The sequence below is a fragment of the Oryx dammah genome, unplaced genomic scaffold (assembly GCF_014754425.2).
Source record: "Oryx dammah isolate SB20612 unplaced genomic scaffold, SCBI_Odam_1.1 HiC_scaffold_28, whole genome shotgun sequence".
Lineage (NCBI taxonomy): Eukaryota > Metazoa > Chordata > Mammalia > Artiodactyla > Bovidae > Oryx > Oryx dammah.
Genome location: NW_024070212.1, coordinates 30,780,764 through 30,796,152, shown reverse-complemented (window position 1 = coordinate 30,796,152; position 15,389 = coordinate 30,780,764). Strand labels below are relative to the sequence as shown.

Here is a 15,389-nt window from a genome sequence, read left to right as displayed (position 1 = left end):
GGAGTCCATGCTGGGAAAGGGTTTACAGCAGGTCCCAACTCCCCTTCTCACTTTACTGCTCTGTGCTGTCCCAGGCCAGCCAGGGAAATAATGACCCTGCAACCCTCTGACCAAGATCTTTTGTCTTCTTTTTTTGGGCTGGCCCTCCTGCTGCAGCTGGGTAAGTGCCCCATGGATGCAGAGTGTCAGGGGTCCCTGGGTACAAGGGACATTAGTCAGGGCAGGAACCATCTCTTATTTCCCTGCCATTCCAGGCACAGCCAGCAAAATTGTCTATTACTTAACTAACTGGAGCCAGTACTGCTCTGGGTTTGCCTGCTACATGCCCGAGAATGTGGACCCTTGCCTCTGCACACATATCATCTATGCTCTATGACCAACTGCCAGATTACAACCAGCGAGTGGAATGACGAGACCCTCTATGCCGGCATTAATGGACTCAAGCACTAGTGAGTTCTGTGTTTGGGCTCTGGGCTCAGTTGGAAGCCTTTCAGAAGTCCTTAAAGACACTAGTATCAGAATGCCTAGTCTTTGAGTCCTGTTTGCAATCACCCTCATGCCTCATTGGCAGAGTTGTTAATGTCACTCTCCCCAGGGAGGCAGGTTGCTGTCATTTGCCTAGATTATTTTCTTAGCAGACCCTCTGCATCGTATTCTATAGTCCCACAAGGTACTACCTACAAGGGATTCATTGTGAATACAGTCCCCTGGAATTTGCTGTATTGCAGTAAAGTCCTACACCACCCTATGAGCTAGCTACCAGTTTAACTTAAGATGGCTCTCATGCCAATTAAACACTTGGCATATTTATTGGGTGACTACCAATGAATTGGGTGAGCCAGGCCTTATGCTAAGTGCTTTTCATTTATTTTTTTTTTAATGTAACCCTCACAACAGATGCAAAGTTTTAACAGATATTTTAAATTGAGGACACTGTATCATAGAGAAGTTTTCCTTAGACCATACAATTAGTAAGTGGCAGAATCCAGGAATGCCGGACCAGTTAATCAGATAGGTTAATTGACACTTTGGTCCAGTTGGGAATCAGTGGGTAGGTTTTAAGATCAAGTTTAAAGGACCTGGTGCCTGCTGGGAGTCACCATGGAATAGAGGAGTTAGGTTTGAACCCTGCTCTGCCAGCCTTGGTATCTGGGTGATGTGAAACAAATTGCTTAGCTTTTCTGAATATTACTTAGAGGGCAATGTGAGACAAATGGTTCCTGCCTGATTGTAAGTGTGACGGGAGCAATGCACGTGACATGCCTGGCATTTGGTCAGCATTTAGTAAATTGTAGACACTTCTACTGCCCCTATTCCTTGCTCTTTCCTTTAAAAGACTCAGACTTTCAGCTTTCTGGTCTTGTATGTCCTGACAGCTCCAGCCCACCTACCATCTGTGTTAAGGGACTGCTTTTAGATTCTTTCATCCTTCCTAGGATGGCCTGCCTTGTCTTCCCCTGAAGCTTCCTATCAAAGCAGAATCCATCAGCCCACTCTCAGGGCCAGGAACAGGAACCTGTCCAGTGAGTATTAATACTGTGTCCTGGAGGTACCTATAGTAAGAGAGTGCCTGTGTGCTAAGTCACTTTAGCTGTGTCCAACTCTTTGTGGGAGAAGGAGATGGCACCCCACTCCAGTGTTCTTGCCTGGAGAATCCCAGGGACGGGGAAGCCTGGTGGGCTGCCGTCTGTGGGGTCGCACAGAGTCAGCTGCGACTGAAGCGACTTTGTGGCAGCAGCAGCAACTCTTTGCCATCCTGTGGACTCTAACTCATCAGGCTCCTCTGTCCAGGCAAGAATTCTCCAGGCAAGAATGTGAGAGTGGGTAGCTATGGCTTCCTGCAGGGGATCTTCCCAGTCCAGGGATCAAACCCACAACTCCTGTGACTTCTGCATTGCAGGCGGATTCTTTACCGCTCAGCCACTGGGGAAGTCCTAGTGAGTACCTTGCTCTTACAGAGAGCTTTGCTCCTAGCACAAGAGCATAGACTGGTAATAGGGTAGACCTGGGGCTGCTCAGGTGTGGGATAAGAGGGTGGTCAGCAGATGACATCACTTTCCCTGGAGAATTTCGTTTACACTGGAATCTTCCTATCTCCAGCAATATAGAACTGAAAACCCTGATATCTGTTGGAGGCTGGAACTTCAAGACTCAGGGGTAAGACTTTGTATTCAAGGCAGAATCACTCCCAGATTACTCAGTCTCATCCAGACTTCAAGTGCTCTAAGATTCTCTGACATGGGTTGTGTTTAGATTTCAGGTATCAGTTTAGATATCCGTTAACCTTCTCATTAGAGTTCTCTTTGAAGTCTTTCCTTCCTTGACCATAGCTCTTACCAAGCTGTATTTTAACTGACTGTCTACTTATCTATACTGTCCTCCAAAGAAGCTCCGCCAGGGCAGAAACTATTTTATTCACCACGATACCCCAGCACTGCTGCTGCTGCTGCTAAGTCACTTCAGTTGTGTCCGATTCTGTGCGACCCCATAGATGGCAGCCCACCAGGTTCCCCCGTCCCTGGGATTCTCCAGGCAAGAACACTGGAGTGGGTTGCTGTTTCCTTCTCCAATGCATGAAAGTGAAAAGTGAAAGTGAAGTTGCTCAGTCATGTCCGACTCTTAGCGACCCCATGGACTGCAGCCTACCAGGCTCCTCTGTCCATAGGATTTTCCAGGCAAGAGTCCTGGAGTGGGGTGCCACTGCCTTCTCTGATACCCCAGCACTACCAAATGTCAAATGAACACTTGAATAATTGAATATGCATCTGGACAAGTAAGAGGCTAAGTGACAAGACAGGATCCAAGAGCTGAGATCACTCTTGCTTCCTCCTGTGCTCCATGTCCCCCATCCCCTGGCCCCAAGTGCTCCATGGGAGAACCCTGCACTTGAGCAAGTCCATGTTGAAACCCCTCACTGCCACTAAGATCATAATGACTTGTTGACTTCAGATTCTCTGACATGGTGGCCACTGCTGAGAACCACCAGACCTTCTTCCAGTCAGCCATATAGCTTTTGAGGAAGAACAACTTTGATGGGCTGGATATTGACTGGGAGTATCCTGGCAACTGTGGCAGCCCAGCTGACACCAAGCAACTAACTCTTCACTGTCCTGTTGAAGGTGACTTACCTTCTCTGTGTCCAAAGAATATTGTATCTCGGTGGGGGAGAAAACCTCTGCATGAGGAGTTCTGAATACAGCTGAAAGTGTGAATCTCAGCCTGCCTGGCTCAAAGCCTGATTTCTTTAGTGCAAGATCAGATCATGCTTTCAGGGAAAACTCATAGAGCCAAGTTATAGAGACTAATTTAAGGCAACACAATGAAAGGTAATTTATTTACAGTAAGAAACCTGTCAAAGAGTCTGAAACATTCATGTTCTAGGCACCACTATTGGAAGTCAGATAGTCCTCAAATAGGTCCTTCCCTAAGGGGCAGTGTATAGGACAAGATGAGCTGGTTACAGACTGAGATGCTCAATAGCCCCTCGCTTTGGTAAACGGAGGCAGATGCCTCCAGGGGATACTTCTGCCACCAGGAACAGACATAAAGTTGTTGGGCCAGGGTGTTTTCTCCCCTGGGCAGCTTGTCTGAGCACCAGTGATTGCTTTGATACTCTTACTTCCTCATCTTTCATATTGATTTTTCCAATTGCTACATTTAATTACATGTAGTTTGTAGATGTAGGAGCCATTTTTTGTCCTGTAGAAGATTTTTTGTGTTTGTTTTTATGCTCTGGACATTATTTGTTCATTTTAGTTATTTCTTTTTAATAGTTTTATTTATTTATTGGTTGTGCTGGGTCTTCCCAGCCAGTCCCAGGTTGCTGATTTCTGCTGCACAGGCTTTTCTCTAGTTGCAGTGATCAGGAGCGACTCTCTAGTTGCAGTGCATGGGCTTCTCATTGTGGTCGCTTCGCTTGTTGTTGAGCACAGGCACTCGGGCTGGGGCTCCAGAAATTGTGGTTCCTGCGCTCTAGAGCACAGGCTCAGTAGTTGTTGCACATGGGCTCAGTTGCTTCACGGTGTGTGAGATCTTCCCAGACCAGGGATTGAACCTGTGTCTCCTGCACTGGCAGGCGGATTCTTTACCTTTGAGCCACCAGGGAAGCCCTGTTTAATATTTAAAATGTCTCTTTTATATAGAAGGACTCTTAGAAGGTCACCAATTTTCTCTCAATACAATTTTTTTTTTTTAAAGAAAAACTAATTATTGTTCCCAAAGACCAACAACACTTTCTGAAGCAAAGAACTTTAAGCTGAATACCTTCAGCTTCCCTTATGAGAATCCTGACCTTGTAAGATGCTTATTGGTCCTTGCAGCTTGAGTCCAGTGTCCTCTGTCTCATAGGAAATGTATAAGGCTTTTTAGCATGAAGTCACCCGGAGCAACAAGCCCAGGTTGCTGATTTCTGCTGCTGTGTCACCTGGCAAAGGTACCCTTGAGACTGCTTACCAGATCCCTGAAATGTCAAAGTAAGTAAGCCCCAGAGCTAATTAATCCTGAGACCTCCCCCATAGATTGGCTAACGCTCAAATACCCTGGAGAGAGAGGGCTCTGTCCTAAAAGAATAAGATGATCTCAAAGCCTGAGAGAGACATGGGAAGCCTGTCAAAATTCTTAATGACAAAAGGCTACTTGGAAAAGTTAGTTGAATTTCAAACTTCTATAAGACCTGAAGGTCTGAGCGCAATGAGTTATTGGTTATAGAATCTGTGCCTTCTATATATCAACTTTTCAAATAAAGGTGAGACAGAATGGAGTAAAGAATACTAAAGCATAATCCTTCATGACATGATTACAAACCATATTCAGCTGGGACTAGGACCTTTCAGCGGAGAAGGCAATGGCACCCCACTCCAGTAGTCTTGCCTGGAAAATCCCATGGACGGAGGAGCCTGGAAGGCTACAGTCCATGGCGTTGCTGAGGGTCAGACCCGGCTGAGTGACTTCACTTTCACTTTTCCTTTTCATGCATTGGAGAAGGAAATGGCAACCCACTCCAGTTTTCTTGCCTGGAGAATCCCAGGGACGGGGGAGCCTGGTGGGCTGCCATCTATGGGGTTGCACAGAGTCAGACATGACTGAAGCGACTTAGCAGCAGCAGCAGGACCTTTAGGGGAAGTGGGATGGAGAGTATTATTTTCCTTGGGTCATTTTACTTCTCTTGTATCCTACCCCCCACTACCCAATGTACATGGACCTCATCAGTGTAATGACCTATGACCTTAGGGGCTCCTGGGATGGTTTCACAGGAGAGGACAGCCCCTTGTTTTCAGGACCCAACGACAAGGGAGACAACAAATACTTTAGTGTGGTAAGTGAGGATTTGGGCCAGCCAGCTCTGATAGATATTTTCAACCAAGTCTTGAGATCTCTGGACAAGGAGTAGAAGGAAGGCTGAGGAAGTTTGATGGACAAGATGAAGATGATGAGCTTTCTTAACTCAGTTCATGTTGCCTACTTCCTTGTGCCTATGATTAATTGTACTCATTTATCTTTTACACCAAAGGAAGCAGAATTGTGGTTTGGGATAATCCTAAACACTGGGGAAAAAAAATAACTATCATTTTCACTGATGTTAGAAACACATTTCGTGATCTATCCTGCCCTTAATCTTCCTCACTTTTCATCCACTTTGTCCCTATTCTATAAGATGGATCTTCCTAACTTGTATGGCATAGGCAGCTATATAATAAACCTTCTTAATGATTAGTAGATGTATAAATTGATTAGATATGATTTCAGTGCAGAATTCAACCAGAGACTTTAAAATTGGCTTGGGAAAGTCTCCCAGGAGAAAACCCTATGCTTAAACAATTCTGAGATGCCATATTTTGCCAGTTGGGGAAATGAGAGGATGCATGACTGAACTCCAGTTACATCCCAAATGCCAAGTCTAGTATGAGGGGAAGAAGGATAATGGAACATTTCATTCCTAATTGACACTGAGCCCTGCTACCTATATAATGTACCTCTTAATGAGGGTGCCTATAACACCCAGTTCCAGAAGGGAGGGTACGACTTTCCTTTCTATGAGGCTAGGTTATGGAAGTCTTGACTGCAGGCTATGTCTAAAGTGGCTAGGAAACTGGGTAGAAAATGTTGACTATTTCACAGGCCTATGGGCACAAGCTCAGCTGCTTCTTAGTAAACATCTTCCTTACCTTTCTTCTAGGATTATGCAATGAACTACTGGAAAAACCAAGATGCCCTGCTGAGAAACTGATGGTGGGCTTTGGGGCTTATGCCAGTACCCTCACTCTCACCAACCCTGCCAACTGTGGCCTGGATGCTCCCACCTCTGGCCTGGGGGCTGCCAGAGCCTACACTCAGGATGCAGGGAGTCTTGGCTACTTTGAGGTAATGTCCCAGAGGGCTAGGAGGACCAAGGAGATTGACTCTGTCCTAAAGGGTCAAAAATACTTCCAAAAAAAGAGAGAATTTATTCTTTGATTTCTAATCAGGGTACCCCATGCTCTGAGTGTATATGGTGGGGAGGGAAGGGTAAATTATTAATAAAATATCTTAAATTTTAATCTTTTAGAGTAAATATGCATGATTAATACTAGTAAAATGGGGAAACAGTGGAAACAGTGTCAGGCTTTATTTTGGGGGGCTCCAAAATCACTGCAGATGGTGACTGCAACCATGAAATTAAAAGACTCTTCCTCCTTGGAAGAAAAGTTATGACCAACCTAGATAGCATATTGAAAAGCAGAGACATTACTTTGCTGACTAAGGTCCGTCTAGTCAATGCTATGGTTTTTCCTGTGGTCATGTATGGATGTGAGAGTTGGACTGTGAAGAAGGCTGAGCACTGAAGAATTGATGCTTTTGAACTGTGGTGTTGGAGAAGACTCTTGAGAGTCCCTTGGCCTGCAAGGAGATCCAATCAGTCCATTCTGAAGGAGATCAGCCCTGGGATTTCTTTGGAGGGAATGATGCTGAAGCTGAAACTCCAGTACTTTGGCCACCTCATGCGAAGAGTTGACCCAGTGGAAAAGACTCTGATGCTGGGAGGGATTGGGGGCAGGAGGAGAAGGGGACGACAGAGGATGAGATGGCTGGATGGCGTCACTGACTTGATGGACGTGAGTCTAAGTGAACTCCAGGAGCTGGTGATGGACAGGGAGGCCTGGCGTGCTGTGATTCATGGGGTCGCTAAGAGTCGGACACGACTGAGCGACTGAACTGAACTGAACTGAACTGAACTGAACTGAATACTAGTAATGGTTAACATTTACCAAGTCCAAATGGATAGCCAGCTCTGTTGTCAGTGATTTTTATATATTATCTTATTTAACACTTACAGTGGTGAGATGATTAAAATTTAATCATCTTACACAGAAGACAGGGAGGCACAGAGGGATTAAGAAATCTGCTCAAGGTCACAGAACTACTAAGTGGTCGAGCTAAGATTCAAACTAAGGTTGTCCAGCTCCAGCATCTCAGACCCTAACCATTATGCATTAGCATCCCCTTGTTGGCTCTTTTGTGACATTCTTTCAAATAAAGGAACAAACAAGCTAGTTCCAAAGGGAAACTGGGGCACAAGGCACAAAGAAGCTGCCCTGTTCCTTATGCACAGATGGGTATTGGCACACCCAGGAATGGCAGGAATTCAGGTGTTATCTTCCCAGCCAGTGCCCTTTCCACTGTGCCACCCACAGGAGGAAGAGCAAGGAGCCTGGGTGAAATGGGAGTCATGCGCTCTTATTTCCAGTAAAGAGGGGTGGGGTGGGAGTGTATTCCAGAAAAGAAAGAGAGGGAGGGGGAGGCATGAGCCAGGCAGAGCCAGATCCATCTGAGCCGTGATTGCTCCTCTTGCCCCAGATTTGCTCCTTCCTCAAAGAGCCACTGAAGTGTGGAATGCCCCTCAGGAGGTCCCCTACACCTACAAGGGAATCAGTAGATTGGATATGCCAACCCCAAGAGCTTTATGATCAAGGTAAGTCCCTCCAAACCCTACCTTCTGTACACCTGGGAGAGGCAGGGAACCTCCCCTCCAAGTACATTGGAATTAGTACAAGAAAATACTGAAGAGAGGAAAGCAAAACCCAAGGTGGCCCCGAGGTCTCAAGGGAGCCAGTAACCCAGCTGCAGAGCCTGGCAGTTGGAACAGCCCCTCTGCCCCTCAGCAATTGCAGCAGATTCCTCCCTTCTCTCAGCCCCTCCCCCCTTCCCATGCCTGGCCCCCCTGCCCCTTCCTGGACTCTCCCCTTTGACCCCCTGGCCTCCTCAACTCTACGGCTCTGCTCCTGATCCAGCTCTCTGACACTCTTCCTGCCCCAGGACCACGGTGTAGATCTGAGTTCCTTCCTCTCCTCTGTTCCTGCTTACAGTAACTTCATGCAGGAAGAACCCAAAACCTGGAGATGAGAGATCCATGGGGCTATTAGGCATCTGCCCACTTGCCTTTACATACTCACATCTAGATGGTTATTGTTTATCAGCCCCAAAGCCCTTCACTCTATACCTCATAATCACCAGCTCTGTCTCTCTGCCCAGACACTTGCCACATGAAGGGTCCTGTGTATCTTTTGCCCCTGCAACCCACTCAAGCTCCAGCTCAGACAGGCCTTCTCAGAAGGTGGCTGGTGACACAGAGAGCAGGGGTGAGACTCATTCTCCCTGACTTGGTAGTCCTAAAATCTCTCCCTGTCCACAGCTATGTCCACGAGTCCTTCCAAGTGCCTGTGGAAAGCCATTTTCCATTCCCTCCTCTCCATGGCTGGATCATGGCCTTCCCCATCATTCTGCTGGAGTCACTCCCTGTGCTTGTGCAAAGGCCACGCTACAGACCCCCTGATTCTCTCCCACAGGCCGAGTGGCTGCTGAAGAACAGGTTGGGGTGGAGTGGGGGGGCATGGTCTGGAACATTGGCTTGGATAACTTCACAAGCACTTTCTGTGGACAACATAAATACCCTTTCATGCACGCCCTCAAGTCTGCACTTGGTGTCTCCACTCCCGGTGAGTAGTGATGCACCTCTCACCATCCACAAGATGACAAACTGGACATGGTTAAGGAGGAATAAAAGACTATCCAGTGCTCCCCTCAGCCTGGCCTCAAAGGAAGCCTCCTTCAGGTCTTCCACCTGTCCTAGCGTGTCCATGGGCACTGGCATTTGTGACTCAGAAAGAAAGACTCAGATGGCTGCTATGTGGCAGCCCTTGGGTGGCTGCCTTCATGAAAGGTCCATCACTATTCCCAAGAGTTCTCCTCGTAGAGCAAGAACTCCTGGAGAACATCCGGGAGCCTGGGTAGGGAGGGGACCACAAACACCTTCTGTTCTCATCTGTCCAGCTCCAGCCCTAGGAACTATGCGGAGTAAAGAAGACAAACCAAGGAAGGGATGCCAAAGAGGAAAGGGATGGAAAAAAGACAACTCTGAAGGGGTCCAACTGGCCATTTTTCTGAAGTGAGGAGCAGAGTTACGATTGGTCTCAGGATACAGTTTTGCCCCTAATATAAGGTCCAGGGCACATGCAGAAAGCAGAAGAGAGGGGCCAGGAAACCATGGGGACAGCCAGTGCTGACTGATGGACCATCTCATGTCTGCTGGTTCTTTCAAATTTCAAGTTATCCTCATACGTGCCCTTGGAGACCAGGCGTAATTAATCTACTTAAACATAAAAACTAGGGAGGTATTAGTCAAAGGGTGCATGCTTTAGTTATACAATATGGATAAATCCTGGAGATCAATTGTAGAACACAGCAACTATAGTTAACAAAGCTTTATTGTATACTTTACAATTTGCTAAAAGGGTAGATCTTATGGTACGTGCTCTTATCGCAAAAGTTAATATAAAGAGGGTGAGAGGAGACTTTTGGAGAGGATGAACATGTTTATGGCATTGATTGTGGTAACCATGATGTGTACTTATCTCCATCTCATCAAGTTGTATGCATTAGCAGTTTTTTATATGTCAGTCTTTCCTAATAAAGTGGTTTAAAAGGAAAGATATTAATGTAGGTGGCATTGCACAGGCTCTGTACTCGAGACAGAACTGGTTTTGAATCTCAGTTCTCATCTTAGCTGACATGAATAAAATGATTTTTAAAATTCTTCCACTCTGTAGGATTTTGGTGAGGAGGTATGGACTTTCCAGGTGGTGCTAGTGGTAAAGAACCTATCTGCCAATGTAGGAGATTGAAGAGACTCACGTTAGATCCTTGAGTCAGGAAGATCCCCTGGAGGAGAGCATGATAAGCCACTCCAGTATTCTTGCCTGGAGAATCTCCATGAACAGAGGAACCAGGCAGACTACAGTCTACAGGGTCGCAAAAGAGTCAGATATGACTGAAGCAACTTAGCACACATAGAACACAGTATTTGGGCAAGCATTTAAGTGATAAATAAGCATTATTTTCTCCTTAAACATAAACTAAAAACAAAACTAATAATTGTGCAGCACTTACTATTTTATATACCATACACACTGGAAAGTGCTTCACAGAGTAATTCTAAGATTAGTATCTCTAATACAAGTAAAGGGAGGAAATTGAGGCTCAGAGAAGTTAATGACTTGTTTGTGGTCAGCGAGCTCATGGCAGAGCTCGGCTATGAACTTGGGTATCGCTGATTCAGGCCCAGAGCATGTAACCACTGGTTCAGATAACAGAACCCCCAGTGACACTACAGACACAATACTTGTGCTGGGAAAGGAGACCACTCTAGGACCTATGGGTTCCTTTACTTACTCTCTCAGGTTGCAGAGTGCCCACCTCTACTGTGGGCTCCTCCACAAACACTGAAGCTCCCAAGACTGGCAGCACTGATGATAGTGGATTCTGTGCCAAAAAGTCTGACAGTCTATCCCAGCCCCACCAGCAAGCATGCCTTCTACAACTGCGTGGATGGACATACCTATGAGGAGGCTTGTCAGACAGGCCTGGTCTTTGACACAAGCTGCTCTTGCTGTAACTGGACTTAAGCTATCCCCTTGTGGGGTCTACTGGGGACTCTAGGAACAGAATGATGATTAAATGGAAGTTTTGCCTCAGAATGCCAAGTGTCTACTTTGATTTATAAGTCTGTGTGATACTCTCGTGCTTGTAAAAGAGAAGCCTGCCTTCCTGCTCCCTAGACGGCTGGAGAGGTTGGGGCTGGGAGAGGAGGGGTAGTGACTGGGACCTCTCTGAGCATCTCTGTGGGAAGTTCTGGAGCTCTGGGCTCCTCCTGAGGCAGAAGGGAAGTGGAAATGGGAAGGTCTAGGAGGAAAGAGAGATCAGATCCATATTCTTTCTCATAAGTATGTTCCAAATGGACCTCCAAATGGCTGAACTCAGAACACTTAATTTTCTATATCTCCTCCTTCAGGAAGCTCTTCTTTCACCAGGGTTACTCATCTCCAGACTCCAGGGCTATACAACCCAAGCAAACCATACTTGTTTGAGGACAGAGCATGACAGCCAACTGCAGGACAGTCCACACACTCCACTTCCACACTTGTGAGCCTAGGAATAAAGTTCATCAGCATGATTTCAAAATTAGCTCACTGAAACAAAATTAGTTCATCATCTTCATTGCCACACCACACCTGAATGTACCTTCAATTCCCTAAGGGAAAGCACAAAGAAAATGAAAATGCAAATTACAGCAGGGGTGGGAGATCTCGCTCCTGATATCTCCAGGGTGGCATGGCCCCTGCTCCAAGGAGCTGAGGAAGAGAGCAGCTCACCAAGCCAGGAAGAGCGTCCACACTAACCAGCTCATTTTTTGGGTCAGGGAAGGGTGGTTCTGGGCATCGTGCTCTTTGGACAAAACCAGTGTAAACAACAAGCAGAACCTCTGGAAGTTGATTTTTTTCCTTCCCATCTCATCAGCTGAATATGAGCAGGGTTTCTATCCATCTCGTTTGTCTGGGATAGTCCTGGTTGTTAACTATTGTCCTTGCCTCCTGTTGATTTAATAAGTTTTACTGGTTTTAAATTTTTACTTAATTTTTTTTTTTTACTAGCCATAGCAAAGTTATCTGGAATGGATTTGACACACCTCCACTTTATATTACTTTCAATTTCTGCCATGGTCTGTACACATGGTTAAATCTAAATGTTCATTGGTGATAACCCATCTCTCTTTTCCTGGTGGTGCTGTGCTTAGTTGCTCCATTGTGTCCAACTCTTTGCGAGCCCATGGACAGTAGCCTCTCAGGTTCCTCTGTCCATGGGGATTCTCCAGGCAAAAATACTGGAGTGGGTTGCCATGCCTTCTTCCAGGGGATCTTCCCAACCCAGGGACTGAACCAGGTCTCCTACATTGCAGGCAGATTCTTTACCATCTGAGCCACCAGGGAAGCCCTGTTCTTCTCTGACAAAGCTTAAATTATTGCCTCTTACAATGACCACTTGCAGATGCTCACTAACCAATGAGCGTGTGCTTGGATGGAAGTGGCTAAGGACAGCTATTTCCTCTGGTTTGCCCAGCTAGTGTGGAGAAGGCAATGGCAACCCACTCCAGTACTCTTGCCTGGAAAATCCCATGGACAGAGGAGCCTGGTAAGCTGCAGTCCATGTGGACACGAAGAGTCAGACATGACTGAGCAACTTCACTTTCACTTTTCACTCTCATGCATTGGAGAAGAAAATGGCAACACACTCCAGTGTTCTTGCCTGGAGAATCCCAGGGATGGTGGAGCCTGGTGGGCTGCTGTCTATGGGGTCACACAGTCAGACACGACTGAAGCGACTTAGCAGCAGCAGCACCAGCCCAGCTAGAGGGGGAGGTCTTGATACTGCTGCTCTTTGGTGGGCCACCTACTGTGCTGTGCCCTGAACCATGGCCTGCAAGATGCATAAAATCATCAGGTCGCCAACATGGGATCAGTGGGAAGTTTGGGAAAATACAGGTTAGAATTACGTGAAATATGAACAGGAGAAATCAAGCAGTCACACCATTGAACTTGTAGAGAGTAATCCGAATGCTCTTGCTACAGGGTTTGTCATTTGTTGTGTGGCATAAATCTACAACCACTTATTTTAGTCTCTGACAACACTTTCTATTTTTCAAGTAACTGCTTTTGTTAGCAATAAGCTATATACAATTAAAGTGACTATATAATGAAAAATTAAGTACTGAATTTTCATACTCCAAGAAAGTTGAGATGAATGTATAACTTGTGTAAGATGTTAGTTGACATTAACTGTCTACCATAGGGTTGTTGAGTATTGCATGAAAACCAGAGGACACAAATCTGCTGAATAAGCATCACCATCTATTTCTAAATTACTAATTAGTTTAAGAGGATTTTACTTAAATTTGATTACTTAACAGACGTAGTTACTAAAGGTATTTTATATCACTTGGTGAAGCATAATATGTCAATTTAGGTAAATATAAGAACACTTTTCCTATAAGAACAAAAGTACCAAATTCATTTCTTTTTCTATTGTGTATGTGTGCACACAATTATTAAAGTCAAACTCTGTTTGCAGAATAAATTCACAAGCTTTTACACAATACCAAATTTATATTGATGTAATCTGATGCATTATATAGAAAATCAGATAAGTTAATTCTAATAATAGTTGAATTTTTTCACCTAGTTCATGAAATCAAAGTAAAGCTTTTTGTGGTTCATTTCGTCAAAGATGAAACATCTGACATTATTGTAAATGCTATTGTAAATTCAGTTTAAAAGTTAAACATTAAAAATTATTTTTGTGGTGATGAATTTAAATATCAGTGGAAAACAACATTATGTAAAAAAATATATTCTTTCTAAATTTAAAAAACCCTACAGAGCAGAAATGTCCTGGGTGTTAGCTGAAGTCACAAATCACTCACTAATGTGTTTTAAAATGTGACATTCTATCATTCAAGATAAAAGTTATAAAATTTTCAAATATTTTTATATGTAAAGAGCAACTGATCTATAACTTTTTAGACAATGCTGGTGTTGAGTCAAGAAAATATACATCAATGTGACAGTACAAGCTTCTTCTCTTTGCTGCCTAGTTTCTGTTTGATTTTAGAAATGTTTGGACCATTAAAGAATTATTTCTTAATTAATTCAAAGTGTTCCACAGTGGTACTGAACTTAAAAAAATCTGTATGTGAACTTAAAAAAATCTGTATGTCTTTTGCATTTTGGTTGCATTTTATTCCCAACTGGTTATAAATGTTTTATCAAAGTATTTAATGGAGAAGTTCTAAAACATTTTAATGTTTGAAGTTTCATAAGCTAATATTATCAAAAAATAATTTTGCAAATAAGAAGACTCTGAAAGAGGCACTGAACAAATTAAACAGGAAGTGCTCAAATGTATATAACATACAAATTTGAAATTTTAAAATTTTGAAACATTTCAATTTGTAAAGAAGACCATTTTGATAGAGCTACTATTTTTAGTATGATTTTTAATTGGATATATTTATTGCTAATTAGATTAGAGGTGTACTGAAGAGGTGTACAATCTTGCATCTAAGTTTGGGGAAACATTCGAAGGAGTATGAAGATAGTTGTTGAAGAAATCTTCTATGGATGGAAGCAAAAAGATAGCATCTGTGAAAATATTAGCATTACAATATTAAAACATTTTAATAGAAAAAAACAGAACTGAGAATATCCCCCACTTAGAATATCCCCCATTTAGCAGGCTTCCTAGGTGGCTCAGTGGTAAAGAATGCACCGTCAATGCAAGAGGTGCAAGAGACACAGGTGTAATCCCTGGGTAGGGAGGACCCCTTGGAAATGGAAACCTGCTCCAGTATTTTTGACTGGAAAATTCCATGGACAGAGGCACCTGGTGGGCTGTAGCCCATGGGATCAGAGTTGGACATGACTGACTGACTGAGTACAAACATACCCATTTAGCAGAATTTCCTCTGAGCATCTGTAAGGAGAGTTTTCCTCAATTAAAAATTTTCTGGCCTACAAAGAAAACTCAGGAGAGTTATTATGGACTGAATTCTATCACTCCAAAATGCATATGTTGAAGCGCTAACCCTAAGTACCTCAGACTGTGACCGTACTTGGAGATAAGGCCCTTAAAGAGGTAACTGAGGTAAAACAAGGTCATCAGGGTGACCCCTAATCCAACATGACTGGTTTCCTTATGAAAGATTGGGACACACACACAGAGACAAACAGAGGGAGGACCACGTGAAGACACGTGGAGAAGACGGGCATCTATCAACCAGAGAGGCCTCAGAAGAAGCCAACCCGGCAGATACCTTGAGCTCAGACTTCCAGCCTCCAGAACTATGAGGAAATAAATTTCCATTGTATAAGCCATCTAGAGTGGCATTTTGTTGTGGCAGCCCTAGCAATCTAACATCAAAGGTATCAACATCTTTGAAATGATTAACCATGAAAAGCAATTTTAAAGATTTCAAGCAACATTATAAAAAATAATAAAACCATACTGAAAAATCTTTATTCTTC

At 44.3% G+C, this 15,389-nt stretch overlaps 1 pseudogene; it reads left to right on the top strand.

Moving 5' to 3' along the window:
• The first annotated feature begins 372 nt into the window (after nt 1-372).
• LOC120856518 lies at nt 373-10,937 on the top strand (annotated as a pseudogene).
• Nucleotides 10,938-15,389: the final 4,452 nt, after the last annotated feature.